At 42.1% G+C, this 24,210-nt stretch overlaps 1 protein-coding gene across 1 annotated transcript in view; it reads right to left on the bottom strand.

Annotated features, from left to right (window-relative positions):
• LOC308291861 (vitamin D3 receptor A) overlaps nucleotides 1-22,997 on the bottom strand; it is a 110,091-nt gene extending 87,094 nt beyond the window's left edge. Inside the window, exon 1 of the mRNA XM_080733993.1 lies at nucleotides 22,858-22,997. The gene's annotated coding sequence lies outside the window, so the exon portion shown is untranslated. The remainder of the gene's footprint in view (nucleotides 1-22,857) is intronic.
• Between the last annotated feature and the right edge of the window lie 1,213 nt (nucleotides 22,998-24,210).

Genomic DNA, 24,210 nt, shown 5'->3' with positions numbered 1-24,210 from the left:
AAAGCAAGTCAATTCTGGAGATGTGGCGTAACGGCATGGATTTCTACACATAAAGGGCAATTATTTCAACATAAGATGCTGCATTCAAGTTCAGGAGAGTTTGGACAAGGCAATTCTCTTGAATGCTCCCTTCAGGTATGGCATGGAAAGAGAGGGCATTTGCATTTCTTTGCATAAATGCAGTAAAAACTGCATTTATGGTCTGGAGAGGGCACTTTTTACAGACGGGTAAAAGGGCCCTCTACTAGCAGGAGGGTCAAAACAAACCACCGACTTTTACCGCGTTGTCGTGATTAGGGATGTCCCGATACCACTTTTTTTGCTGACCGAGTACAACTACGAGTACTTCATTTGAGTACTTGCCGATACCAAGTACCGATACAGAGTACAATTAATAATACAAAACGTCTTTAAATTAAGTTTTTTTTTTTTTTTTCCCTCATCAGATGTTGCTCACTTTGTGGCTGTAACACATTGCATTGCTTTCCCAGAACATGGCTCAACTGCCACACATTTCACTTTCTTTTCAAGTTTAGCCGAGAGAGAGGCGGCTGCGGAAAACACCAAAAAGCCCTGTATTGGAACACACCGTGGTATCGGGCGCTGCCACGAACAATATCGGACGAGTACGAGTACAGCAAAATTGCCCGGTATCGGGGCGAGTACCAATACCACAAGTACCGATACCGCATCCCTAGTCGTGATGTGTCAGTCACTCACTAAAGTGTGTGTGCGTGCGTTCTCGAGGGGAGTGCGCGTGTCGACGGGGGAAAAGAAGTGAAAGGTTGTGACAGGCCTCCGGCAGCCTGTCTGTGTACGTTGGTGAGCTCACACATGAAGTAGGCTAATTCTGCCGCGAGGTCACGCTAGGCCAGAGCAACGCTCACCCCGAATCCCCCGTGCCCCCCCTCCCCCCCTTAAACGACCCCCCCCCCTCCACAACCTTGTGACTGTCGTTAGCCACCCATTGCGTGTTCTCTCTCTCTCTCTCTCTCTCTCTCTCTGGGGCGTCAATTGGGTATGGCAGGGGTATTGGGTCCAGGGGGGGGGAAATAAAAGTTACTTTATAAATATAAATCCATGAATGTCTTTTTGTCTATCTGTGCTGGTTATTATGTTGTTAAATTACAGTAAAATAACTACAAATGCAAAATTTTACAAAATGGTCACTTTAACTCATCTGCTGCCATTTAACAATACCTTCGTACTCCAATCCTGCCATGAGTCTCCATAGACTTCCATGTAATCAGTAGTGCACGGATAATGCACACCCATGCCTAGATCATGCACCACGTGTGTCCACATTGCTCACAGCTTTCAAACAAAAAAATCAGAATGGAAATCCGTTCAGGCATTCATGAGTTAACAGCCACTATGTTTTCCTATAATGTAAACAAAAATGGCTGCCATGCTTGAAAGATGGGGTTGCTATGGGGGTTAAACATGCGATTTCGCGATCGCTATCATGCCTACTAACGTTTTTGGGGTCCAAACAAATTTTTGAAAAAAAAAAACTTTTGAAAAAAAATTTTCTTTTTCAAAATGGCGGCCATTCTCGGGTTCCTCGGGCGTGGCAGGGTGGGACATCGGGAAATTCTCGGGTTCCTCGGGCTTGGCAGGGTATGAGTTAACAAGGTATTATAATTGTATTCTCCCCATCTTGATAACATGGTATATTCCCAGGTTCCGCAGGTCAGCTGCACAGGTGCAATGCATTATTGTTAATTGTGGTACGTTTACTAACATGCCAAGTTTAGCTGCACTTGAACAACCGTTCCAGGCTGCCATATCCAGCCCAAGAAACCGTAGAAACGGGGAGAAAAATAAAATGTACTTAAAATAAATGTAGCGTGCCTGATGCTAAGGTATGGCAACATGACTGGTGTCTTGCACGCGTGCCTTGCAAGACACCAGTCATGTTGCCATACCTTAGCTTTTTCTGAACTGACGCCACTGCTCTCTCTCTCTCTCTCTCTCTCTCTCTCTCTCTCTCTCTCTCTCTCTCTCTCTCTCTCTCTCTCTCTCTCTCTCTCTCTCTCTCTCTCTCTCTCTCTCTCTCTCTCTCATCTCCTCAGCTGTGAACACACACGGTCGCTTTGGACACTCTCTGCGGGCCGCATCCACTCTGTCAACAAATTAAACATTTAGCGAGGCAGACGTGCTGCGTGATGTCTACTTTTTTCCTTTGGTTGGTTTTTATGGTTGTGTTGTGAACTCGAGCTGCGTACTCATGGCAATGAGCATTGTCACTTGTCTGCCACATCTCTCTCTTTAATCCCGTCTGAACTTAAAACACCTGCACATAGTGCTGAGCTGCAATCCAGAACTTATTTTCATGAATAAAACGGGCTGCAGGACCACTTCTCCTCTGCTTCAGGCATCACGTGATCTTCTAAAAAAAGAAAATACACTTTTAAAAAACTCCTGAGCTAAACCGGCTCATGAGCATGCATCTTTCGTGCATGAGCCGGTTTAGCCCGGAAGTGTTCTAAAAGTTTATTTTCTTCTTCCGTGGTGATATTTCAGAAACTTTTATCAGCGATTCGAAATAATGTGAGCGGTACCGTGTTTTGGACTTAATGGACGTGTTTTTGATAACAGTTTCGCTGTTGTTAAATTCAGTCTTTGCTTAATTCCATTCATCAAGCTTTGTCTTCATTCACCGTTAAGCAATGTTTCTCCATTAGCCAAAGACATCAACAGGTGACAGGGGTCTACCCAGGGTCCAAACTCTGGACCCTGGGTAGAAGGAGCTTGTAGATCTGCCATTTTTGAAAAATCGTGAAAATCTGTGCAAGTCTGAATATTTCAAATCCTTTTTTGAAAAAACTATATTTCTATGTCAGTGGTGCTCAAACTTTTTCACGTGAAGGACCCCCGAAATATCAAAATATTTAGTTCCAGGGACCCCCCAGAAGCAAAATTGTAGTTACTGTAAAAATGTTTACATGTATTCAAAGATTTGCACACATTTTCACAACATTTCTAAAATAGCAGATATATAAGCTCACAGCGCGGCACTCGGTGCCGTGCTGTGAGCTCGTATATCTGCTATTTTTCAATAGCCAAAGTATAAAATAATTAGGGCCCCTCCACCTTGGGCCCTGGTAACTCAGTCCCACTCCCCCCTGCCAGGTGAGTAAACGATAGGAATACTGTAAAGTCACTTCTTGGGTGAAGCTTTCCTTTAAAATAAACCTGATTCCAGTGCAGCTGCAGCTACACGACTAAGTGAAAAGTTACTGATGCATGCGGGCCACAGGACGGCCAAACAACTGCTTAATTACATTGTAAGTCAGACGAGGAATTCGGGCAAGCGTACTCTTCTCATGCTATATATATACACACTTCACATACATTATATACAAACAGAAAATAACTCCTAGAATTTGGCTCGACATCAAAGAAAATTTATTTTCTCAGGGAAAACGGTTAATAAAATAACACATAAATAGCTTGATTCAGATGTAATCGAATCAAACCTCCCCTTTTCTGGGACATTCTCCATACACGACGCAGCTGTGACGCGAATAACATTCTAAAAACCCATGGACGCAAATGCATGTGCACAAAAACATACTTTCTAAGTCTGAATATTTCAAATCCTTCTAAGGTTTTTTTGAAAAACCTATGTTTCTATGTCAGTGGTGCTCAAACTTTTTCACGTGAAGGTCCCCCAAAATGATATGTATTTGGCCACGGACCCCCATCTCAAAATATTTAGTTCCAGGGACCCCCCAGAAGCAAAATCTGAGTTACAAATGTTCGCTTAAAAGATACATATTCAAAGATTTGCACACATTTTCACGACATTTCAAAAATAGCAGATCTACAAGCTCGCAACGCTGCATATACATAAATAGCTTGATTCAGATGTAATCAAATCAAACATCCACTTTCTGGGACATTCTCCAATACACGACGCAGCTGTGACGCGAATAGCATTCGAAAAACCCACGGACGCAAACGCAGCACGCACAAAAACATGTTTCATACACACAACGCACGCTATTGGAAGTGGAACGGGCCGTGTGCCGAAATACATTCGTGCTTTATGTAGCCTGTGGATATTTTCGGCGTGCGACAAAGCATGAATCAGGGCTTAAGCCATTGTGTGGAGTGACAAACGCATCCTCCGCAGAACCCATCGCACCTCGTTGAACACATCCATATTGTCCTCTTGTCCTTTGTGTGTCTGTCTCGCAGTCAATTTGTCTTTGCAGTTTGCCTTCGGGAGCACGCGCCGCTCATTCAGAGATGTAATATCCAATGTGCACGGACTGCTGCACTGCATATGGAACTGTTTACTGATCTACAGTAAGCAGCAGTGCTGCCGGAGACCAGAGGCAAGGGGTGACGCACCACATTCTGGGCCCTGGGTACAAGGATTCACTCAAATGTTGTGCTTTAACTATTGAAAAATAGCAGATGTACAAGCTCACAGCTCGGCACCGAGTGCCGCGCTGCGAGCTTGTACATCTGCTATTTTTGAAAAATCGTGAAAATTTGTTTCTTTTAATATTTCAAATCCTTCTAAGGTTTTTTTTTTTAAATCTATGTTTCTATGTCAGTGGTGCTCACACTTTTTCATGTGAAGGACCCCCAAAATGATATGTATTTGGCCACGGACCCCCAAACATGTTATTCCAGGGACCCCCCAGAAGCAAAATTTGAGTTAAAAATGTTTGCTTAAAAACGACTCTTCAAAAATAGCAGATCTACAAGCTGGCAGCGTGGCACTCGGTGCTGCGCTGTGAGCTTGTATATCTGCTATTTTTCAATAGTTAAAGTATAAAATAATCCCAGGTCCCTCCACCTTGGGCCCTGGTAACTCAGTCAAATTCCCCCTTTCCCACCGCTTCAGGCAGTACTACTTGTCAGCCAGTAGGTGTCCCGCCTGACACCAGTGGTGGAACAAGTACTCAATTGTTTGACTTAAGTAAAAGTATCAATACTGCAATATAGAAATACTTTGTTGCAGTAGAAGAATGGAATTCAAAATGTAATTGAGTAAAAGTATAAAAGTATTGGCATCAATAAGTACAAAAAGTTTGAAAATAGAAGCTCTACAAGCTCACAACGCGTCGCGATGTGAGCTTGTAGATCGGCTATTTTTTTATAGCTATAAAATAGGGCTAAAGTGGTTTATGTATGTTTTATAATATTATAATTTATATCTGCAAAGTAACTAGTAACTAAAGTTTTCAAATAAATGTAGTGGAGTAAAAGTACAATATTTAGATCTGAGATGTAGTGGAGTAAAAGTATTGGAAATTGGAAACAATCAAGTAAAGTACAAATACCTCCAAAGTGTACTTAAGTACAGTACTTACTGTAGTTACTGTACACCAATGCCTGAAAGGGATGGGACGATATGAAAATGTCATATCATGATTATTGTGACAAAAGAAATTGTGATTTACGATATTATCGCGTTAATCAAAATCCATCCAAAAAGCATGCAAAGACACTTTGCATGCTTTTTTCCCCTCTCTTGTAAAGTGCAACCACACTCGTGAGTAGATTTGCTTCTGCGCTAACGTTAGCTCCGTCTGTTTCGAAGGACGCTAGCAGTGGGCTAGCGTCCCCTACGCCCACTGTTCAGTGGGCGTAGAGTCTGCTCTGAGTGGGCGTATCCACCTCACTCACACAACGTCACCACAGTCGCTTGCAATGCACACAGCTGAGCCAAATGAACGCTCATGAGAAATTCCAGGAACTGTTATAGGAACCGGTCATAAAAATATGATGGAACCGGCTCTGGTTCTTCAATTTCGGAACCGGGTACCCGAAAGAACCGGTTCCGGGTCCCAACCCTAATTATAAGTACCTTTTACCAATAATAGAGGGTTTAAGTGGTACCGGATATGCAGCTCGGCCAATAAAAGCTGAATTGATCCCAGTGCACGACGGAGGACGATATCACGATAAATTAAATGTCCACTATACGATTATCGCGAGTGTTTTTATTATCACGATAAACCAGGGGTCTTCAACGTTTTCAGGCCGGGGACCCCCAAACTGATGGGAAGATGGAGCAGGGACCCCCTACCCTACCACCTCGTAGGGTGGGGGGGTCGGGGCTACGACATATTTTTTATTTTAAATATGTACAAGTTACAGCGAGCAGGGTGGGCCGTACCACTACCATTTCTATACTACTTATTAACTGAGAACCAATGTCAATAATATCAACAGTCTGTCAATTGCATAGTAATCATGTATTCAAGCTATTCAAAATGGATAGAATCATGATTATTTTTTTAACATAAATGTAAAAAAACAAAAAAACATTTTTTGAAATCTTTTTTTTTAAGCAATAATTTCACGGACCCCCTGCAGTACCTCCGCGGACCCCCTAGGGGTCGCGGACCCCCTGTTGAAGACCCCTGCGATAAACGATAATATCGCTTATCGTCCCATCCCCACTTGCCTGACACCATGGGTGTAAACGTCTGGGAGGGAAGAGCAGATGTTGTGCTGGTTACATTGTATGAACATACTCTGCCATGCAGATGGCTCACAATAGCCTTTTATTCACTAAAGTAAGTTCTTTAGCTCGGACAGTGTACAAATGGACCTGTGTGTGTGTGTGTGGTGGGGAGGGTTTATTGTGTATAGGAGGAACCAGTGTCATGCTGCGTGACAGACATGCATTGTACTGTATAGGCTCAGTGTGTGCGTGTGTGTGTGTGTGTGTGTGTGTGTGTGTGTGTGTGTGTGTGTGTGTGTGTGTGTGTGTGTGTGTGTGTGTGTGTGTGTGTGTGTGTGGGCAGGGGTGCCGCACCAAATCCTGGGCCCTGGGTACAAGGATCCACTCACATTTTATGCTTTAACTAGCAGATATGTAGATCTGCTATTTTTGAAGATTCGTGAAAATTTGTGCAGTCTGAATATTACAAATCCTTCTAAGGTTTTTTGAAAAACTTATGTTTCTAAGTCAGTGGTGCTCAAACCTTTTCATGTGAAGGACCCCCAAAATGATATGCATTTGGCCACGGACCCCCATCTCAAAATGTTTAGTTCCAGGGACCCCCCGGAAGCAAAATTTGAGTTACAAATGAACGCTTAAAAAGAACATATATTCAAAGATTTGCACACATTTTCACGATTTAAAAAATAGCAGATCTACAAGCTCACAGTGCAGCACTCGGTGCCGCACTGTGAGCTTGTATATCTGCCATTTTTCAATAGCTAAAGACAGGCCCCTCCTCCTTGGGCCCCAGTAACTCAGTCCCACTTTCCCACCCCTTGTGACGCCCCTGTGTGTGGGAGAGAGAGAGAGAGAGAGTTGTGAATAAAGCGTCATGGGGAGTTATCCGTGTTTTTATTATCTATAACCAGTAACTGTCAAACATCATCAATGTTCAGTGTTTTCTCCGGATAAACGTCTACTCCCATTTACACTCTAGCGCTATACAGGTTTATTTACTGATATCATACTTCTGAATGAAGAGGAAGCAAAAAAAAAAAAAAAAAAAAAACAGGCTTTTTATTATATCTGTCAAGAGTCTATAGGGCTGTATTTTGATTGTCTTAAGTACCAGCTCTTATGCCTTAACTTCAAGACCTGTCCATGCTGTCTCCGACCACCAAACTTTTCTTCCGAAAGGTCCAGTTCAACTACAACATCGTCACCCGCATCTTCTGAAAAGCATTTCCCCGAATTAGAGTTCGGAAAGCCTGCGCGTCGGCACTCAGCATCAAGGGGTGGATCAGGGGGTAAGTGCCCGCGACATAGCATCATGTCCTAGGGGTGCGCTTGTATATCAAGCTGCCTCATGCTAAGGAAACAGGAGAGTGCTGACCTATGGGCCACATGTCTCAGGAAACCAACGCTTCCCACGAAAGGCTTACCTTGGCTACTTAATATGGAATATTTCAATGTATGGAATGTGCATATGACACATGCCTTTTAAATATGAATACAATGTATGAACTGGAAGCTATGATGATGTCCATCAATACAACCCACATACGGTACGTCCAAAACATGCTCGGAGAGAAAGGAGAAAGTTCCCACTCAAAAACATTCAGTTATGTTGACACAGACGCACGCACGTGCACACACGCACGCACACGCACACGCGCACACACACACACACACACACACACACACACACACACACACACACACACACACACACACACACACACACACACACACACACACACACACACACTGCTGCTTACTTAATAGAGAGTGGAATTCTTAACGTTATAGGCTTACATTCCATACATACGATCTCTCAGCAAATAGCATGACCGCTTGTTCATTTGAGAACGAGGAAAGTACACAAACCTCACACAGTAAAATCCAGAGTGTTGTTACCTCTGAAAATGTTACTGTGTACAGTAGCCTAATGGTGGTTTAAGATTCCTTATGTGCCACTGGGTTATTCACCATTTGAAATGATGTAGAACCATGGGTACTACAGTGCGCTGCGAGCTTGTAGATCTGCTATTTTTGAAAGATTGTGAAAATGTGTGCACGTCTTTGAATATTTTGACCCGATTCTATAAGTGTCTTGTAAATCCTTTTAAGGTTTTTTTAAAACCTGTGTTTCTATGTCAGTGGTGCACAAACCTTTTCATGTGAAGGACCCCCAAAATGACATGTATTTGGCAACGTCTCAAAATATTTAGTTCCAGGGACCCCCAGAAGCAAAATTTGAGTTACAAGAGTGTTCGCTTTAAAAAGACATATATTCAAAGATTTGCACACATTTTCACAACATTTAAAAAATAGCAGATCTACAAGCTCGCAGTGAGCTTGTATATCTGCCATTTTTCAATAGTTAAAGCATTCAATAATTCTAGGCCTAAATGTGATAAAGAGATGAACACATTTAGCACGTCGCTAATTACAATCCAATAACATTACTGTGGAAGGCTAACATTCTGCATAACGAGTACTTGTACAATTGCTACTCCAAGAGTATCCTTTGATGCCAATAACATTTGTACTTCTAAAACGTCCGAGAAGTACTTCCTCCATCGCTGTGAAACAACCCTAACATATGGAACTGTATTTTTCCCCACATGAATGCCAATGGCTAAACCATTCCAGGGTCTCTCTCTCTCTCTCACTCTCTCTCTCTCTCTCTCTCTCTCTCTCTCCCTCTCTCTCTCTCCCTCTCTCCCTCTCTCTCTCTCTCTCTCTCTCTCTGGAACCAATTCTTTACACCCCTTCCCCTCCTCCCCTCGTGTCTCCTCAACCCCACCCCGGTCGCCCGAAACCTTTCCTCCCAGTGGCGTCAGTTCAGAAAAAAGCAAAGGTATGGCAACATGACTGGTGTCTTGCACGCGCGCCACCAGTCATGTTGCCATACCTTAGCAACAGGAACGATACATTTATTTTAAGAAGTACATTCTATTTTTCCACCGTTTCTACGGTTTGTTCAAGTGCAGCTAAACTTGGCATAAAATAGTAAACGTGCCACAAACAATAATGCATTGCACCTGTGCAGCTGACCTGCGGAATCTGGGAATATACCATCTTGTCAAGATGAGGAGAATACAAGTGTGGAGAATATAATTATAATACCAGCTTGTTAAAGTGACCATGTTGTTACATTTTAAAGTTATTTTAATGTAATGTAATAACATAACCAGCACAGATAGACAAAGAGACATTCATGGATTTATATTTTAAAAGTAACTTTTATTCTCCCCCCTGGACCCAGGGTATGGCAGCTGCATATTTCTGCATTCTTGTTTTTCTTTTATCTTTTTCTAACTTCTCTGTAACTTTGTAAATAACCTTATACTGCTGTGCTGCCTCTGGGCAACTGATTGGGATAATAAAGGTATCTATCTATCTATCTATCTATCTATCTATCTATCTATATATATATCATACCCCTGCCATACCCAATTGACGCCCCTGTTTCCTCCTCTGGATGTCCTCACAACGGTTTGCCCGGGACAGTTTTTTTTTTTTTTTCAATCCTCCACGGGGCCCGGCCGCCCGTACCAAAAGGAGAACCCCACACTACGCCGTAGGAAATGGAGCAGATTCCGATATAGAAGGGGTTGAGTCTATAGGCGACGCATCGGGGGGCATGGCCTACTTTTTACAACCCAGCTGCCTTTCAGTGGGCCTCACGGCTCTACTGCTGACAGCCAAGCTAACGCCACAAATTACTGTACACTCCTGTACTGTAGTACGAGCTGCCCAGCCAGCCTACTAGTACACACACAATCACATCCTTAGTGTTAATGTCAGCTCACAAAAAGAGCACAACATGGAACCAAAATGGACCCTTAAGGGTGCAATGAAAACAGGAATTTTAGAGCTTCATTTACAGTATGCGCTCTTGGCAAAAAAAAGTAGCGTGTCCTTCGACAACCTATTTTAGCCTAAAAAAGAAACGTTGGCCCACGTCACGTCGACATTTAAAGGACAACTTTGTTTTTTTTACAACAAGGGTTCATATTTTAGATTGTAATTAGGGAAAAGAAAAGGTAAGTGTTAAAATGTTTTCATTCGCTTCGTTCTATCGTTTTATTGTGTTTACCGTGCTAAAATGTGGGGCATGCGTACGCATGGGGGCATGTGTACAAGTGGCTAAATATGTCTTTTTAGACACAATAAGCCAGCAGTTTCTTTGTTGCTATTTACAGTAACACTTCTAGCCCCCATAAGTCACATCCAACCATGAAAGGTTGCGTTGTATCTTGGGTATCTTGTTGTAAAAAACTAAAGTTGTCCTTTAAATGTGCATTAATTAGCCCCGCAACCCAATTCCTGTTTTTCTTTTTTTTTTGCACTGTACTTACGTGACCATTTACAGTGTCATTTTGTTGACTATAGGGGTTTCACTGCGTTTATTCTAATCTCACACTTTACAAGTCGCCCTGGGACGAGAGCGTCCACTAAGTGCTTACATTGTAAATTGTAAAAGTTTAAGCGTTCCGGGGCGGATTTCAACAGATGTTGCAGTGGTTTCTGTGCAAGTCTGGTAACTGGTGGTAAATCAGCACACATCAAAAGGTGAGGAGCGACCGACAGAATGTGCAGGCGGGCTGACCGGCTGCACCGCTGCTCAGAAAGCTTAAATCACTGCCTGGGTTTCTCAAGGTCAAGGTGTTTCACAGACTAACGCGAGTCAATTTCCATCAGCTCTGATAGAACTCAATATGGTCCGCAATCTGCATTCATACTTTAATTTATGCCCTTGCATACCTTATTTGGTACCGTTTAACTCATTCAATGCTTTGCCACGAGTTTCCAGTTTTTGAAAAAATAGTTTTTTGGACGTCCAAAAATGTACTAGGCGCGATGGCGAAATTGCACGTTTAACCCCCATACCAACCCCATCTTTCAAACAGGAAAGCCATGTTTGTTTACATGTGAAGAAAACATAATGGCTACTATATCATGAATGCCTGAACGGATTTCCAAGCGGATTTTTTTTGGTTTGAAAGCTGTGAACAGCGTGCACACACGTGGTGCATGATCTAGTCATGGGTGTGCATGATCTGTGCAGTATGAATTACATGGAAGTCTATGGAGACTGGGGGCATCCTGGAACTACAAAGAGATTTTTAAAAAAAGCAGCGAATGAGTTGAATGTTGAAAAAAATTGAATAAAGTTGAACATTTTTCAACTCTCCGCGACCAGACGAGACATGCACAGCTCAACACAGAATAAACTCACAGCTGCGTTTCCAGCAGAGTGTAAATACACAGCACTCTCATTTTAAAACAATTAAAAACGTGGGAAAAAGCTTAGGAAAAAAACACCTGGGCGTACAAAGCCCCTAACATCCAATGCCAATGGGGGCATTTAGTCTGTCCCGTGAATGCCCCCGACTGTGGAGAATGTATACATTTTTGCTGTCAAGAAATATTCCACAATATTTCAAGTGTGTGTGTGCGTGTGTGTGTGTGTGTGTGTGTGTGTGTGTGTGTGTGTGTGTGTGTGTGTGTGTGTGTGTGTGTGTGTGTGTGCGTGCAGCAAATTCCTGGTGAAAACACGACAAATAAACAATTGTCATTCGGAAAGAATTCTCATAATAGCATGCTTCTCCTCAAACAAACACTGACAAATGAATTCACATCGCACACACTATTCCTCTGACGACGCACGCACACACACGTACACACACGTTAAAAACATCAATAAACGTATCTACAGGCTCTCATACTGAAAGGCCAGTAGTACAGCCCCTATCTCTGTCAAACATCTTGACAACATGCTGTGCTTTGAGTCAGGGGCGTCACAAGGGGGGGGAAAGTGGGACTGAGTTACTAGGGCCCAATGTGGAGGGGCCTTCATTAGGTTATACTTTAGCTATTGAAAAATAGCAGATATACAAGCTCGAGTGCCGCGCTGTGAGCTTGTAGATCTGCTATTTTTCAATGGTTAAAGCACAAGACAACGCAGTGAGTCCTTGCACCCAGGGCCCAGAGTTTGGTGCGACGCCCCTGCTTGGAGTACTCCGCACTGCTACAGCTTTCTTTGCATCGGGGCTAAATATAGTCTTGTTACTGACATGCTCGCCCTCATCTTTCTCTCAGATCTACAAACACACACAAAGACACAACACGTGTTTTATCTGGATACTGTTAGTCAGCAGCACGCTTTATCTGTACCGCACACACACACACAGCACAGCACACACACGTTACAGAAGCACACACACACACACACACACACACACACATACACACACATACAGCACAAGTTACAGCAGCACACGCACACACACACGCACACACACACACACACACACACACACACACACACACACACACACGTTACAGCAGCACATGCACACACAGGCGCGCACAGTGGTGGAAAAAGTACCCATATTCCTTACTTAAAGGGGAAGAGTCGGAAGACCACCCATTTTCAATATTGAACTATGTCATTAATATACCTTAGAGGAGTTGTGTGGAAATAAAATAAAAAAAGTCCCCCCTCTTCTGTGTTGCCTAGAACTGGAGGATTGATTTTGGGGTTTGTACAGCAAATTACAACTTGATGACATCACACATTGTACTTTACAATACAAACCCCAAAATCAATCCTCCAGTTCTAGGCAACACAGTAGAGGGGGAACAATTTTTTATGTATATGTTTAGGTATGTTAATGACATAGTTCAATATTGAAAATGGATGGTCTTCCCCTTTAAAGGAAAATTCCAGAATAAAACATATTAATCCTTAATCAGCCTTTTATCACGTCTGTACATACCTGGTATGATGGATTTTTATCATAGTCCTTCCAGTTTTTACTTCTCCTGGACTCCTCAGATCTCTCTCCCACAGCCAAAACGGCGGTCAATTGTGGTTCTCCAAAAGCGCTAATTTTCACCGCTGCAAAGTTACTTTTTTCTTCATAAATCTGCTATTTATAGTTCCAAGAGAGCCAGTAATCCACTGTTTTATCGCGGGTTGAGGGAAATGGCCGTTGTTGACATGATCCCAATAGTACTCACAGAAGAAGAATGAAGTCTCGCGTCTCGCGTGATTACCGCGTTTCCTTTAGCTTTTTCTTTAGCGCAAAAGAAAGCTTTCTCCTGGAGTTATTACAGCCAGTATGTACACAACAAGGCATCGTGGTATATATATAAAAAATAAGAAAGCAGAAGAATATAATCTAGTTAGTCTATTGATCGCTAGAATCTAGTAATATGACTGAGAAGGATTCATAACAAAGCATTTTAACGGACTTCCTGTAGTCATAAGGTAATTCTATTACCTTTATTTATTTTATTTTTTCCTCAATACATTTCTTCGATTTTATTTATTATTTATTTATGGAATTACTTATAAAATAACTTTGACGTGTATTATTATTTGTAAACAATGTAGGCTACAATATAATCACAAAATAATCGTATTTTCCTCAAGACATTCTGCAATGCCTCACCAAATAAACGTTAGATAAAAAGTACCTCATGAAAGACACGTTTCTGTGGTCATGAGGTAATTTTTACCTACCTGAAGAAATGTATTGAGGAAAAAATAAAATAAATAAAGGTAATAGAATTACCTTATGACTACAGGAAGTCCGTTAAAATGCTTTGTTATGAATCCTTCTCAGTCATATTACTAGATTCTAGCGATCAATAGACTAACTAGATTATATTCTTCTGCTTTCTTATTTTTTATATATATACCACGATGCCTTGTTGTGTACATACTGGCTGTAATAACTCCAGGAGAAAGCTTTCTTTTGCGCTAAAGAAAAAGCTAAAGGAAACGCGGTAATCACGCGAGACGCGAGACTTCATTCTTCTTCTGTGAGTACTATTGGGATCATGTCAACAACGGCCATTTCCCTCAACCCGCGATAAAACAGTGGATTACTGGCTGTCTTGGAACTATAAATAGCAGATTTATGAAGAAAAAAGTAACTTTGCAGCGGTGAAAATTAGCGCTTTTGGAGGACCACAAATGACCGCCGTTTTGGCTGTGGGAGAGAGATCTGAGGAGTCCAGGAGAAGTAAAAACTGGAAGGACTATGATAAAAATCCATCATACCAGGTATGTACAGACGTGATAAAAGGCTGATTAAGGATTAATATGTTTTATTCTGGAATTTTCCTTTAAGTAAACGTATCAATACTGCAATATAGAAATACTCCATTACAAGTAAATGTCTGGAATACAAATTGTACTTGAGTAAAAAGTATAAAAGTATTGGCATCAAAATGTACTTAAAGTACCACATTTTAAAGTACAAAAGGTTTGAAAATAGCAGATCTACAAGCTCGTAGCTTGTAGATCGGCTATTTTCAAATAGCCAAGGTATACAACAGGGCTAAAGTGGTTTATGTATGTGTCATAATATCATAAGTTATATCTGCAAAGTAACTAGTAACTAAAGTTTTCAAATAAATGTAGTGGAGTAAAAGTACAATATTTGGATCCGAGATGTAGTGTAGAGTGTAGAGATGTAGAGTAGAAGTAAAAGTATTAGAAATTGGAAACATTCAAGTAAAGTACAATTACCTCAAAATTGTAATTAAGTACAGTACTTAAGTAAATGTACTTATTTACTTTACACCACTGGCAGAAACTACAATGTGGGCATGGGAAGTTGAAAAGTTCCAGCACATGAAATGCTATCCCCACGCTCATCAGATTAGAGGGAGAGTGAGAAAGCATCACCTTGTGTTGTGCCCCACTGGGATGTTATTGAAAACACACACACTGTACACACACACACACACACACACACACACACACACACACACACACACACACACACACACACACACACACACACACACACACACACACACACACACACACACACACACTGTACGGAGTATTGTAATTATAACTCACATTTCCTAGAACCGAAACCCAAGCTGCAATTCTGATTCTGAATCTCCTCCTTCAAAATCGGTATGAAAAGTCACCTTCAGGCGGCTGCTACTCGTGACTTGTAAATAGACTAAGCCCCCACCCTGCTTTTTTGCCATTGTATTTGATGTGTTTTTTTCTGCTTTTGAAATTGATGTTATCCTAGATAAAGTACTATGTTCTATCGGTCTGTCTTTCAATGTTATATGAGATACATAAAGTGTGGTTCCTGTGGAAATAAGCCTTGGCTTTCCAGGATCTCCTTTTAGTAGACCTTGTACCAGTGATTTGTGCTGTCATGAAACTGTATTTTTTTCTAATGCAAACTTCTAATACATTTTTCAATCAGTCAATCAATCAATCAATAACTGTTTGATTGTGAATCTAATCAACATTTCTTTTTTTTTTTCGTCTTTTTTTCAACGATTGCATCATCCAGATCGTTCCTGGGTTTGTCTCTCTGACTTTGCTGCGAAGCTACCGCTGCGCGAAATGTGTGTCAGGAAAAGAATAAAAATAATAAAGCGTATTCTCTAGAAAACCTTGTCCCAATGTGTTTCCACTGTCGGGCCGTGATCCACCAAGGCGTAGCGGCGCTGAACTTTAGACCCCGCTTTCTCGGCAACGGATGAAAACCGAGAGACCGCTAGTACTGCTGGCAGCCGGACAAGGAGGAGGAGGAGTGGGTGGGTGGAGGGTTTGGGGGGGGGGGGGGGGGGGGGGGTTGGGGGGGGTTAGGCTGTCATTTAGAGCCGTACATGAGGCCTTAAATTTTGTCAAGGGAGGCCCTTCGCAAGGAGAGCAGCATAGCAGAGCAGAGAGAGAGAGAGAGAGAGAGGCAGAGAAGGGATTCCTAGCATTCAAAATGAAAACTTTGGTTTTTAGGGCTGCGACGAGCGAGGAGTAGGAGAGTGTGAGAGTTGAAAGAATGAGTGTGCGTGTGTGTGTGTGTGTGCGTGCGCGTGTGTGTGTGAAGGAAGAAGAGAACAAAGAAAGACAAAGAGAGACTGAGAGAGAGAGAGAGAGAGAGAGAGAGAGAGAGAGAGAGAGAGAGGAGTGACTTGGTGTACATTGCGTTGATGTATAAACACTGACCGCACTGTAAAATTGTGGAGTGTTATTTTAACTCCGGGGAGTTACAGACCCATAAGGGTCCATGTGGTTTAGATGGAATAACACTAAAGGTTGTGCTGTGCATACATGTGCTGGGCCTGACAGGTTTTCGGGTGGTTTTCGTGCAGTGACTGTGTGGAGTAGACACTTGGACATTTGGAACTCATGAGCGCCATACGCATGTGGACATTGTTTTCTCTCTCAACAGTAAACGGACCGACATAACGTTTAAGTGTATAGAGGGTTTATGCACATTTCTAAAGTGACAGTTTAACACTTATGTTGCTATCAATTAAATCTCTTTGAAGGTCCAAGTTGCCATGGTCTCCATAGACTTCCATGTAATTCATAGTGCACGGATCATGCACGCCCATGCCTAATCATGCACGAGTGTGCACGCTGTTCACAGCTTTCAAACAAAAAAATCTGCTTGGAAATCCGTTCAGGCATTCATGAGAAAGCAGCCATTATGTTTTCTTCAAATGTAAACAAACATGGCTGCCATGTTTGAAAGATGGGGTTGGTATGGGGGTTAAACATGCAATTTCGCGATTGCGATCATGCCTAATACATTTTTTAGGTCCAGAAAACATTTTTGAAAAAAAAGAAAAGATTTATTTTTTTCAAAAACGGCCCAAACTCAGGAAACTCGGGGTTGGCACCAGACAGGTTAAGGCCTTTTTAATGTCTCTAAAATGACCAATTAAACTTTGGCCAAATTGTCACATATTAGAGGCTTCTATTGTGAAAATAGCCTATCTACAAGCTTTGTGAGCATGTAGATCTGCTATTTTCACAATAGAAGCGCGTCATACAAAATGTATTGGCTCTACTCTTAGTGCTCATCAGGGTGGGGGGGGGGGGGTCCCCAGTTAAAATATGATTATTTTGGGGGTTGTGGCCTGAAAAGGTTGAGAACCGCTGCTCTAGACAAATCTGAGTGGATTTTTTCAATTTTTGACTTTGGTCAGTCATGTGCATCCCTCCCTGAAGCACAAAAAAAGAATTGCATGGAAACGTGGCTTTGTTTTTGCCCATAGCGTATTAGGTTAACATCTGAAAATGAAATAAAGTGTCCCTGTTGAATGACTTTTCCATTATGATAGGTAGGCCTACAAAATAGTTTTAATACATTCATGTGAAGGTAATAACAGCCTATGAAATATGGATCTTGCCCTGTGCAATTTTGTATACAAAACCCAAAAGGTAAACAGAAATGTGACTGTGACAATAAATGGCTATTCCTCTGTGTTGGTGTATATTATTACACTGTATTATTGGGCTTACACTCTTATTAGTGGCATACAATGAACACACCATAATGAAACTGTTCAAATAACTGCATTGATGCAGTTATTTGAGCAGTTTCGTTGTCAACAAAACAACAATGGTCAAAACAACAATGTTGTCAACAGAATCTTTCATGCGTGTAGTTTCTCAGCCAGGAAGCAAGCACAAAGTGTTTTGTGTGTGCGTGCCACACGTGCGTGCACCGTGCGCGCGGACAGCTGCAGAGCAGAGGCAGTTTAACCACTTGAACACCACTGCAACATGTAACATCGTAGGACAAGGTATAAAACAGGGCTCACGGTAAGTTGTTAAAGGAGTAGTTCACCCCCAAAATTTTCTATTGATTACTCACGCCAGGGAGACTTGAGTTCAATAATATTTTGTTGCATTTGTCGAATTCCTAAGACAAATTAGTGTGACTGAGTTACCAGGGCCCAATATATGTATTTTTAAAGTGAATATTTGTAACAACAATTTTGCTTCTGGGGGGTCCCTGGAACTAAATATTTTGAGATGGGGGTCCGTGGCCAAATACATATCATTTTGGGGGTCCTTGACATGAACATTTTGATCACCACTGACATAGAAACATAGGTTTTTCAAAAACCCTTAGAAGGATTTGAAATATCCAAAGACTTTCACAATTTTTCAAAATAGCAGATCTACAAGCTCGCAGCGCGGCACTCGGTGCTGGCCGCTCGCTCAAGATAACAGGGAGATAACGGCCCCTAGTTTATTAGTGGAGAGAGAGAGAGAGAGAGAGAGAGAGAGAGAGAGAGAGAGAGAGAGAGAGAGAGTCTGGTAAATCAGAAGGTTGCCGTCCAGTTCCCGGCCCCGCCCTTGTCTACGTGTCCCTGAGCAAGACAGGGACCCCCTCTTTCCCCTCCCACCTTTTCCATAAGATGGAGTATAAGCCCAGTGGTTCTCAACCTCAACCAGTGGTCCGGGGACCACCGGTGGTCCTTGAGGGGTTCCAGGTGGTCAACCAGCTAAATGACATTAGAGTTGTGGTAACCACGGCAGATATGACACATAACCTAAATCCGCGGTCTTCAACAGGGGGTCCGGGACCCCTAAGGGGTCCTCAGAGTTACGACAGGGGGTCCTCCAATTTGTTCTCCTTTTTTATATTAACCACTTAAACCCTATAGCGTTCATATTCAGAGAACTTTAGCCGAAAATAGACGATCTACAAGCTCACAACACCTCTACACCAAAGAGCTTTGGTGTAGAGGGGGAAAAGAGCAGACTAAGTACAGAGTGAAAGGTCAAGTTTATTAAGTATTGATGGTTCAAGTGGTTAAATATCTGAAAACACAAATTGACATGAATCCAAAATACACTGATGATTGTGCTGTCAAACAATGCAACTATATGGAATCTATGAAAAGGTTGTGGGGGTCCCTGCTTCATCTCTTTCTCAACAAAGGGGTCCTTGGCCTGAAAACGTTGAAGACCCCTGACCTAAATATACAAAGAAATGACTGACATATTTGACAACTTTATACTTAAAAAAGAACATTGATAGTGGAAATAGCAGATCTACAAGCTCACATGTTGCGATGCAACGCGTTGTCTGCTATTTCCACTATTTTTGACTTTTTTTTTCAAATATATGAACATTTTTCAACATGGAAACGATTATGACGATTATGAAAAATAATCGCGATTAGACGAGTATGTAATAATTGTGACTGCCATGTGGAAGAATTGTTATTTTGATCAACATGTGCCTGTTGTCTCTCCTATGGCAACACAGCAATACAGCATTGTGAATTGTGGACAAGACCTTAGCCAACGATAACACATATATATTCTACGTCTTGGGTCTGAGAGGGTAACGGCGGTCTGTGGCTCCAATGCCGAATAAATAATGGACGTTGGTTTTGAAAAGGGTTGAAAAAAACAGAGACTTCAATGGACAAGAGCCACACAATAAGACGTTATATCAACGTTCTTGACAATGTTCTCGTAGAAATTGCTCTGATCGTGAAGCTTGTTGTAATTTGGGATACATGTCTATGGTTTTCATTTAGCCACATATTGAGAACATTTTATAAAAGCAATAACACATGGTCATGGTATATGGAGTCCAAACATATATCACCAACGGACCTTATCTGTGACGCAACGGCGATATACTATATCGTCAGGTGGAAACCTTGTATGTCCAAAACCATTCGTTTTGCATTTATCATTTTAAAAACGATTTAAACTAGTGAAAACAGCCGATCTACAAGCACACAACGCCTCGGTGCGCTTGTAGATCTGCTGTTTTCACTACCTTTGTGCGACGGCCTTGTACGATGAAGCAGGGCTTTGCTTTGTGAAAAAGACATACAAATTTGAAACTTTGGAGATACGAGATTTCCACCCGACAACGACGATATACCACATCTCTCTCTCTCTCTCTCTCTCTCTCTCTCTCTTTATCTATCTCTCTCAGATGTGGTGATATTGTATGTATGGCATAAACAGAACAGGATGTCTCAGTCTCTCTCTCTCTCTCTCTCTCTCTCTCTCTCTCTCTCTCTCTCTCTCTCTCTCTCTCTGTCCATCAAAACAAACTCCACCATAAACCGTGCGTTGGCACACAATAACGACACGGCCATGAACTGTGGAAAACCCTTATCTAATGCACGCACGCACGCACACACGCACACACGCACACACACACACACACACAAACGTCACACACTATAACTCAAAGCAGCACCCCCGCAAAACACACTATACTTGAGTTTGCCAATCACTTATGTAGAGTGGCTGCAGCAATCACAACAAACAAAGAGAAAATCCTCAGTGTTGATTCAGCTCTGGGAGTGTAAACGTAACCAAATGGACCCAAGAGCATCCACTCTCAGTCGCTGAGTTTAAAGCTGCAACCCTGAACTTGTTCTAATGAACTTTTTAGCCAATCTGTGTGAGAAGTAGTGTGTTAACCCAGACCCGGTACGCATATCTGTGTCACGACTTTAACTATTATTTCATGCTTGAACTGTTACAAAATAGTAGATCTACAAGCTCACAGCACGAGTGCCGTGCTGCGAGCTTGTAGATCTGCTATGTTTGGCTAAGTTCTCAGAATATGGACGTGGTTAATATAAAAAAAGGAGAAAAAAAAGGTTTCTATCATACAAAGATTTGGAGGACCCCCTGTAGTAACTCTGAGGACCCCCTCTGGGGGTCCCGGACCCCCTGTTGAAGAAGACCCTTGGCTTACGGAAAAGACAGCAATTCTATTTGATTATGCCAGGTGTGTCCAGCTCAACAAAGTCTCCAGTAGGAAATGTTGATCAAATATTAATCAGTATTATGTCACCGCATTGCCTATATTCATCATCACCTCAAATGTTTTCCCAATCAAGTTTTGGTACTCGTTGTACTGTTTTGCTGTGAAATGACATTTTGTGTGTTTGTTTACATGGCTGGCCTTGTTGAATAGGGAGAAGACCCCAAGCACTGCGGATTGATTAATTAATTGGTTTATTCAGGTGAGTTGTCTGCTCTGCAGTGGCCTGTTATTGATAGCGGCGGTCTTTACAGAGGGTATGCACTAGGGCATTCACGAATAGTGATTTTTAGTATTCGACCTCAAAGTATTCGAATAGTCGAATATTCGACAGGACTGGCCTGGCCAAACTGTCAAATATTAACCCATTTAGGCCTGAACACATTATGACGCAATATTTTATGCTTTAACTATTGAAAAATAGCAGATATACAAGCTCACAGCGCGGCACCGAGTGCCGCGCTGCGAGCTTGTAGATCTGCTATTTTTGAAAAATCGTGAAAATTAGATTTTTGACCCGATTACATAAGTGTCTTTTGAATCCTTCTAAAGTTATTTGAAAAACCTATGTTTCTATGTCAGCAATCTGGCCAGCCATCGTCAAAGAAAAGGTCCTTTTCACTTAACTGGAGCTCAGTTAGTCTGTTCTTGAGAGACTACTATGTCAGTGGTTCTCAAACCTTTTCATGTGAAGGACCCCCAAAATGATATTTATTTGGCCACGGACCCCCATATTCAAAATATCTAGTTCCAGGGACCACCCAGAAGCAAAATTTGAGTTACAAACGTTCGCTTTGAAAATACACATATTCAAAGATTTGCACACATTTTCACGACTTTTTCAAAAATAGCAGATCTACAAGCTCGCAGCGCGGCACTCGGTGCCGCGCTGTGAGCTTGTATATCTGCTATTTTTCACTGGTTAAAGCAGTCAATAATTCTAGGCCTAAATGGGTTAAGTAAGCAAGAGGCGAACATTGTGAAAATAGCCGATCTACATGCTCACAACGCCTCTTCGAATATTAGAATATTTGGTGAATGCCCTAGTATGCACGTGACATCATCCCGGAAGTTATGCGGGAACGCCTACTGAGTGCAGTGGTGGAAAAAGTACTCAAAGTACCAAAAGAAAAGTACAAAATGTTTGAAGATAGCAGATCTACAAGCTCACTATCGCGATATTTTCAAATAGCCAAGGTATAAAATAGGGCTTAAGTGGTTAATGTGTGTTTTATAATAGTATAATTTATATCTGCAAAGTAACTAGTAACTGAAGTTTTCTAATACATGTAGTGGAGTAAAAGTACCATATTTGGATCTGAGATGTAGTGGAGTAGAAGTAAAAGTATTGTAAATTGGATAATACAAATAACTCAAAAGTGTAATTAAAAGCCCACACATCCAAACAGAAAGGTTCTGTCTGATTGTATTAAACGACATTAAATGACGTTAAACTCACTTTGCTACTCGATATGCCATTCACATTCACCCTCTATTGAAAAATCTGATTAACCAATCAGAATCTATCATTCAACCAAGCCATGTAGTAACACAATATAACTAACAGCTGCAGTGGATGGAGGTGGGTCTTCCTATTCTTCTATGAGACATATAGACCCTGGGGTGTCAAATCAGAAACCTGGGGATCTTTACTTGGGTAACAAAAAATAAATAAACCACAACCGCGGAAAACAGGAAAGAAATATCAAGCATAAAGTAACGGAGGCCGTAAAGGAGACTTGACTAATGTTACTAAAAACAACGTGAATAAGACGGACAATAGTGATCCGTAATGAAAAGCAAACAATAACAGTAACGGCAGCAGCTTCTACTGACCTTTACAGAGTGACCTCTCTCCATTTCCCAGCCAAATTCACCCGCCGTTGAAGACGCCACAACCCACAACCCTCAACCCTCCCCACGCCACCCAAAAACACCAAACAACACCCCACGGTCCAAAGGTCCAGAGCCCCACTTGCAGATCACGCCGCTCCACGCCACGTCTCCTTCCTTAAAACGTTTAATCACCACTCCGCCTCTTTGCGTCTCCCTTTGTGCTTTGGTCGTTCGGCGGCTACCGATCGACTTTCTCCCATTCTGCCTTTGCGTGTTCCCCGTGCGTTCGAACACCCCGTGGTCTATCTCTCCAAGCAGGTCTGCTTGTGATAGCGGCGGCGATGTTGTCTGACTGTGAGCAGGGGCGTCACAAGGGGGGGAAAGTGAGACTTAGGGCCCAAGGTGGAGGGGCTTTAATTATTTTAGCTATTGCCGCGCTGCGAGCTTGCAGATCTGCTGTTTTTGAAAAGTCGTGAAAATGTGTGCGAATCTTGGAATGTACGTATTTTTTAAGCGAACATTTGTAACGCTTCCGGGGGGGTCCCTGGAACTAAATATTTTGAGATGGGGGTCCGTGGCCAAATACATATCATTTTGGGGGTCTTTCACATGAAAAGATTCAAGCACCACTGACATAGAAACATAGGTTATTTCAAAAAACCTTAGAAGGATTTGAAACATTCAAACTTGCACAAATGTTCTCTATTTTTCAAAAATAGCAGATCTACAAGCTCGCTGTGAGCTTGTATACCTGCTGTTTTTCAATAGTTAAAAGCACAAAATGTGAGTGAATCCTTGCACCCAGGGCCCAGAATGTGGTGCGACATCCCTGGCTGTGAGGCCGCGTTTAGGGCCGGAGGGTTTAATGAGTAACCTGCATGCTAGGGTCACCAGGGCAAACTCCAGCAGCATCACAACAGCCTTGTGCAGCTTGACCCATGTGACTGGACCGTCTATCAATGATGTTTATCGTCTCTGTCGCCGGGCAGAAACCCTGTATCTCTTGAGTAATGTTTTTTTGGACATTAAATGGTTTCCACCTGCCAAGTGACGTTATGTACTATAGGGATGGGACGATGATATGAAAATTTTGATTTACGATATTATCGCGATTAATCAAAATAGATTATCCTGGGGCGGAACATTATAGCCTAAAAATAGCAGGTCTACAAGCTCACAACGCGACGGATTGTGAGCTTGTAGATCGGCTATTTTTTGGCAAAGACATTTGATAGAGTGAAAAAAAGACTGTATCAAGTATGTATATTAAGTGCCTTTTATCAGTTATAGGGGGTTTAAGTGGTACTGGATATGCAGCTCGGCTCGTCTCTAAATGTTCTTAATGACACATGA

Source organism: Nannobrachium achirus (assembly GCF_963921795.1).
Source record: "Nannobrachium achirus genome assembly, chromosome: 9".
Taxonomy (NCBI): Eukaryota; Metazoa; Chordata; class Actinopteri; order Myctophiformes; family Myctophidae; genus Nannobrachium; species Nannobrachium achirus.
The sequence above is the reverse complement of the archived record's forward strand: the minus strand, read 5'-3'. Positions and strand labels throughout refer to the sequence as shown.